Source organism: Babylonia areolata, chromosome 30 (genome assembly GCF_041734735.1).
Source record: "Babylonia areolata isolate BAREFJ2019XMU chromosome 30, ASM4173473v1, whole genome shotgun sequence".
Taxonomy (NCBI): domain Eukaryota; kingdom Metazoa; phylum Mollusca; class Gastropoda; order Neogastropoda; family Buccinidae; genus Babylonia; species Babylonia areolata.
Window position 1 is genome coordinate 26,488,548 of NC_134905.1, and position 7,500 is coordinate 26,496,047.

A 7,500-nucleotide genomic window follows, 5' to 3' on the forward strand; every position below is an offset into this window, starting at 1 on the left:
ACTACACCCTTCGTTGTTCCTTTGTATTATACTACACAGCAAAAGACTACACCCTTCGTTGTTCCTTTGTATTATACTACACAGCAAAAGACTACACCCTTCGTTGTTCCTTTGTATTATACTACACAGCAAAAGACTACACCCTTCGTTGTTCCTTTGTATTATACTACACAGGTCAGGTATTATACTACTGTCAGGTCAGGTCATTAGATCTGCTACTGGTAACCTGTAATCCAGTACAACCTGTTCAGGGTCGGGTTGCCGACGACTAAACCGGCACTCCCACCACTCCCTTCTGGGACTGGTGAGGCGGGTGGCTAGACACCCTTATGGAGATCCATAAAAGGGTGTCGGCTCAGGAGAGCCACCGACGGCCATCTAGCTCCACCGTGCTGTGTGCATGCCACACGCAGTTGGCCCCCGGGGTGTGTCTACCCATGCATGCGAAGTCTGGATCCGGCAGAATCTGCGGAAGAAACCTATCGGTTCAACGGAGAGGAAGGCGGTTACAGCAACGCACTGTGGAGTGCAGAGAGCAAGATGAGACACCGAAAGGATATCTTGGTCATCCACTGCATCCGTGCTCATCCTCCAGTCGTCTCGACTTAGTCTTGCCACTGGAAATTGGTGGACCCGGACGAGAGAGTGAGGTCGACGTTGCGCAACTCCTCTTCACTTTAAACAAACTCATCGCGCAAGTCATCAGTCATCCAAAATGACCTTTCATCCTTCATCATTTCATCACCCCCAAGTCCTGTGGCGACAGGCGAGCGACGAAACGACAGGTGTGGGTACACTGGCAGTCGCAGCCGCAGACCTGCACGCAGGCGGCTCAGGCCATAGGGTCGTTCTTCGTCGACAGGAGCAGCGATGGAGCTCGGCAGCCGTCTGAGCGTCTGAGCAGCCCTCTTTAGGAATGCACTGCTCACCTCCCTGGCATGAGGAAGGGGCTAGAAAAGGTGCCCTAAAAATTGCCTGCTCCATATCACCCTGGCCAGCATACCGCGGCTGAATATTCGAATCCAGCCCAAGAGACGCCCCCAAGGCCAGAAGGCTCCAAAACGGCTCAACATCGCTAAGCTGAAAAACATCACCATCAAACAGTCCTTTGTGGAGCTGCTGGAAGATCGTCTGGAATCCGCCTCTCTGAACAACCAGAATGTGGAGTCTGACTGGAGGACCCTGCGTGAGCTGATCTATAGTACAGCTTCAGAGACCCTGGGACCCATGATCAGAAAGCACAAAGACTGGTTTGATGAAAACTGTGATGAAATCAAGCAGCTTCTGGATGAGAAACGCCGTCTGCATCAAGCCCACCTGAGCAACCCAAAGTCCACATCAAAAAAGGATGCGTACAATGCCATCCGCAGGACTGTTCAGCAAAAGTTACGCCAGATGCAGGATAAGTGGCTGAGTGACAAAGCTGATGAGATCCAGGGATATGCTGACAGGCACGATATGAAGAGGTTCTATGATGCCTTAAAAGAAGTCTACGGCCCCACATCCTCAGGATCACCCCCCCTCCTCAGTGCAGATGGGAATACCTTGATCACCGAGAAGGAGAACATTCTCGAACGATGGGCTGAGCACTTCAACAGTGTCTTAAATCGCCCTTCCTCCATAAATGATGAAGCCATAGACCGTCTCCCACAAGTCCCCACCAACGAAGCACTGGACGATCCGCCAACACTTCTTGAGACCCAGAAAGCAATCCGTCTGCTATCCAGTGGCAAAGCACCTGGCTCAGACTCCATACCAGCAGAGGTCTACAAGGATGGAGGCACTGTGCTGACTGAGAAGCTTCATCAGCTGTACTCACTCATGTGGAAAGAAGAGACGATCCCCCAGGATTTCAAAGATGCATCTATCATTCACTTGTACAAGCGAAAGGGGAACCGGCAAGCCTGTGATAACCATCGGGGCATTTCCTTGCTCTCCATCGCAGGCAAGATACTTGCCAGGATCCTACTAAACCGCCTCACAGCACACCTTGACCAAGGTCATTTGCCTGAGAGCCAATGTGGATTCCGGAAAGAGCGCGGAACCACGGACATGGTGTTTGCTGCAAGGCAGCTGCAAGAGAAATGTCAGGAGCAAAATGCTGATCTGTTCTCCACCTATGTCGACCTCACTAAGGCCTTTGACACCGTGAGTAGAGAGGGACTGTGGAAGATCATGGCCAAGTACGGATGCCCTCGGAAATTTATTTCCTTGGTCAGCCAATTCCATGAAGGCATGCAGGCTCGAGTCCAGGACAATGGCGAAACATCTGCTCCTTTTGCTGTCACAAATGGTGTCAAGCAAGGCTGCGTCCTGGCTCCAACGCTGTTCAGCCTCATGTTCTCTGCAATGCTTACTGATGCCTTCAGAGATGGCGATGTTGGAATCGGCCTAAAGTACCGAACAGATGGCAAGCTGTTTAACCTCAGAAGGCTTCAAGCAAAAACGAAGGTCATGACAGACATCATCAGAGACTTTTTGTTTGCTGATGACTGTGCCCTCAACGCTGGATCTGAAGCTGACATGCAACTCAGCGTCGACAAGTTTGCCACTGCCAGCAGGAACTTCGGCCTTACCATCAGCACGAGGAAAACTGAAGTTCTCCATCAGCCAGCCCCAGGGAAACCCTACGTTGAGCCCAACATCACAGTCAACGGTCAGAGACTCAGTGCGGTGGAGCGGTTCACATACCTTGGCAGCACACTGTCACGAAATGCGACCATCGACGATGAAGTGAATGTCAGGATTGCAAGAGCAAGTGCAACTTTTGGTAGACTCAGTGCAAATGTCTGGAACAGAAGAGGCATTAGTCTTGAGACCAAGCTAAAGGTCTACAGAGCAGTAGTTCTCCCCACACTACTGTACGGCTGCGAAACTTGGACAGTGTACCAACGACATGCCAAGAAGCTGAACCACTTCCACACAACATGCCTCAGGAAGCTACTGAACATCAAGTGGCAAGACAGGACCCCAGACACAGAGGTGCTCGCAAAAGCCACCCTTCCCAGCATCTTCACCATCCTGATGCAGTCCCAGCTTCGCTGGGCTGGACACGTGGCGCGCATGCCAGACCATCGGCTGCCCAAAAGGCTCTTCTATGGCGAGCTGCAACAAGGGAAGAGATCTCACGGAGGTCAGAAGAAGCGCTTCAGAGATACTCTGAAAGTCTCTCTGAAAGCGTTTGATATCAACCCTGACTCCTGGGAGGAATCTGCAGTGGACCGTAACAAATGGCGCGCTGCTGTGCACAAAGGCGCCAAGTTGTGCGAGGCCAACAGGACTGCTGCAGCTGTTCAGAAGAGGCAGGCCAGAAAGTCACGGGCAAACAAGCTCCCTGACAATGATATGCCTGTCTTTGTCTGCCCCAACTGTCAGCGAACATTTCGTGCGCAGATTGGACTATTCAGCCATCTGCGCACTCACAGATAGACTCATGAGCATCCTTCCCCCCACCCCACCACCACCCTCCCCCCATCCCCCATCTGGATGACAACGATGGTCATCATCGATCTCGATGGACACACCACCACCACTACACAGCAAAAGACTACACCCTCGTTGTTCCTTTGTATTATACTACACAGCAAAAGACTACACCCTCGTTGTTCCTTTGTATTATACTACACAGCAAAAGACTACACCCTTCGTTGTTCCTTTGTATTATACTACACAGCAAAAGACTACACCCTCATTGTTCCTTTGTATTATACTACACAGCAAAAGACTACACCCTCGTTGTTCCTTTGTATTATACTACACAGCAAAAGACTACACCCTTCGTTGTTCCTTTGTATTATACTACACAGCAAAAGACTACACCCTTCGTTGTTCCTTTGTATTATACTACACAGCAAAAGACTACACCCTTCGTTGTTCCTTTGTATTATACTACACAGCAAAAGACTACACCCTCGTTGTTCCTTTGTATTATACTACACAGCAAAAGACTACACCCTCGTTGTTCCTTTGTATTATACTACACAGCAAAAGACTACACCCTTCGTTGTTCCTTTGTATTATACTACACAGCAAAAGACTACACCCTTCGTTGTTCCTTTGTATTATACTACACAGCGAAAGACTACACCCTCGTTGTCGTCGTCGTCGTCGTCGCTGTCGTTGTTGTCGTCGCTGTCGTTGTTGTTGTTGCTGTTGTTGTGGTGCCCTGCACAACGTAAGGACTACACCCATGTAATCCAGTCATCAGCAGCTGACATAATTGACAGACCCCTGTGGACGGGGGGATGTATCGTGGATAGGACAGGTCAGAAATAGAGTTAATTCTCTCGTCATTAAAGACACCCGGCTCTGTCCCACAACGGAGGCCCTAAGGCTTAGTGCCCCCTGTGTCCCCCTCCCTCCCTGTCTCCCTGTCTCCCTCCCTGTCTCCCTCTCCCTCCCTGTCTCCCTCCCTGTCTCCCTGTCTCCCCTTCCCTCCCTGTCTCCCTCCCTGTCTCCCTCCCTGTCTCCCCTTCCCTCCCTGTCTCCCTCTCCCTCCCTCCCTGTCTCCCTCTCCCTCCCTCACTGTCTCCCTCCCTGTCTCCCTCTACCTCCCTGTCTCCCTCTCTCTCCCCCTGTCTCCCTCTCCCTCCCTGTCTCCCTGTCTCCCTCTCTTTCCCTCTCTCCCTGTCTCCCTCTCTCTCCCTCTCTCCCTGTCTCCCTCTCCCTCCCTGTCTCCCTCTCTCCCTGTCTCCCTCTCTCTCCCTCTCCCTCCCTGTCTCCCTCTCTCTCCCTCTCCCTCCCTGTCTCCCTCTCCCTCCCTGTCTCCCTCTCTCTCCCTCTCCCTCCCTGTCTCCCTCTCTCCCTGTCTCCCTCTCTCTCCCTCTCCCTCCCTGTCTCCCTCTCTCTCCCTCTCCCTCCCTGTCTCCCTCTCTCTCCCTCTCTCCCTGTGTCCATCTCCCCCCTCCCTCCCTCCCCCCCCTCCGCCTTCCTCCCAGCCTTCAAACAAACAACCAAGACTATCACCATGAAAAAATATAATAAGATAAAACGGAAATAAAAATACAAATGAAAAAAACGTCAAGCACGCAGAGCCAAATGATCACGCTCTTAATGGGTGTGGCGCTCAACATCTCCACCACGAAAAGTACACGTACGCACACACACACACACACACACACACACACACACACACACACCACTCACCCAATCCCAACCCCACCACCCACCCCCCCACCCTCCCAGCCCTGTGCACGTACAATCGAAGGCATGATGACGTCACCGCCAGAAGCCTGTCACTGTGTTGACGTGACAGAAACCTGATGCCGGGCTGTCATGTCAGGGAGGTGCCGGCACAGCATGATACAGCGGCTTATTCCCGTTCCGCTCCGCTGGACTGCTGTGGTTAGAGACTGAGGTATGGTACTGCACTGCATTGCATTGCACTCTCCCCCCCTCTCTCTCTCTCCCTCTCTCCCACTCTCTCTCTCAGACTGTATCTCAGTATTATAGGAGGCACGTCATCTCACAGAGACAGAGATTGAGATTGAGATGGTTTATTCATATAGGCCACAGCCCCTTTGAAGGGGGATATACAGTAAAATGCTGAAGTCATACATTCAAAAGTCTTCATGATGTAACATGTACACTTCTCCTTTTGAGTGCTTTATACAGATATAGAGCGAACTCCTTGACAGTCTTTTCATTTGTTGATGACATTAACATGATAAGTCTAAACAAGCAAGGGTATTGACAGTATTTAGGTGGAATCAATTGTTCTCTTACAGAGAGAGTGAGAGAGAGAGAGAGACAGACAGACAGACAGACAGACAGACAGAATGACCAAAGCATTGTGATCATTTTTCAGTGTCCTCGAAATGATCTTCCTGACAGAGTGTAACACAAAACAATAGAATGCAATGCGAAACAATATGGAACATATGGCATTGGTTCTCTCTCTGTCTCTGTCTCTGTTTCTGTCTCTGTCTCTCTGTCTGTCTGTCTCTCTCTCGTCCAATATGTCCAGCATTGTACTAGTGTCACACCCCTCTGTCTGCCTCTCTTATACACATACACAATGTGTGCTCTTAGTTTACATTCATTCATACAGAAACACATACCCACATACAAGCACACACACACACACACACACACACACACACACACACACACACACACACACACACACACACACACACACACACACACACAAGCACACACACACACACACACACACACACACACATACACACACACACAAGCACACACACACACACACACACACACACAAGCACACACACACACACACACACACACACACAAGCACACACACACACACACACACACACACACACACACACACACACACACACACACACACAAAACACACACACACACACACACATACAAGCACAAGCACACACACACACACACACACACACACATACAAGCACACACACACACACACACACACACACACACACACACACACACACACACACACACATCCCCACCCCAGCACCATGCCAAGCTGACCAGTCAGAACTAAATCTTCTCATTATTTTTCCCTGTTGCCTGCCGCTGTGTTTGACAAGGGAGACAAATCCCCCATCTTCGGCCCGCTGCGTTAATTAAGTCCTGGCCTCACGGGAGAGGCCAGGAGCCAATTGCATTGCTTGGTTCTCAATATACTACAGGTATACTACAGGTATACTGCAGGTAACTACAGGTATGCGTGACCAAAGACCTGGGAGCTGAGAGCAGAGGGCCATCTTGGGGTCGTTGTTCACATGGCTTCACCCAGAATCAATGATGGCTCTGTTGGTGTTTTGTTTGTTTGTTTGTTTTTTTCGTTGAGAGAGACAGACAAGGAGAACGAGAGAGAGACAGAGGTGGGGAGGGAGGGACAGAGAAGAGAGGAGGGCAGAGAGAGAGGACGAGAGAGAGACAGAGACAGACAGACAGACAGTGGGAGAGAGAGAAAGGACGAGGGAGAGAGAGACAGAGAAGAGAGGAGGGCAGAGAGAGAGGACGAGAGAGAGACAGACAGACAGACAGTGGGAGAGAGAGAAAGGACGAGGGAGAGAGAGACAGAGAAGAGAGGAGGGCAGAGAGAGAGGACGAGAGAGAGACAGAGAAGAGAGGAGGGCAGAGAGAGAGGACGAGAGAGAGACAGAGACAGACAGACAGACAGTGGGAGAGAGAGAGAGGACGAGGGAGAGACAGACAGACAGAGGGAGAGAGAGACAGAGAGAGAGAGAGCGAGAAAGGACGAGAGAGAGAGAGACAGGCTTACAGACAGACAACAGGATGGAGAGCGAGAAAGGATGAGGGAGAGAGACACACACACACAGAGCAAAAAAAGGCCGAGAGAGAGAGAGCGAGAGAGAGGACGAGAGAGAGAGCGAGAGAGAGAGAAAGGACGAGAGAGAGACAGATAGACAGACAGACAGACAACAGGAGGGAGAGCGAGAAAGGATGAGGGAGAGAGAGCGAGAGAGAGGACGAGAGAGAGAGCGAGAGAGAGAGAGCGAGAGAGATAGAGAGAAAGGACGAGAGAGA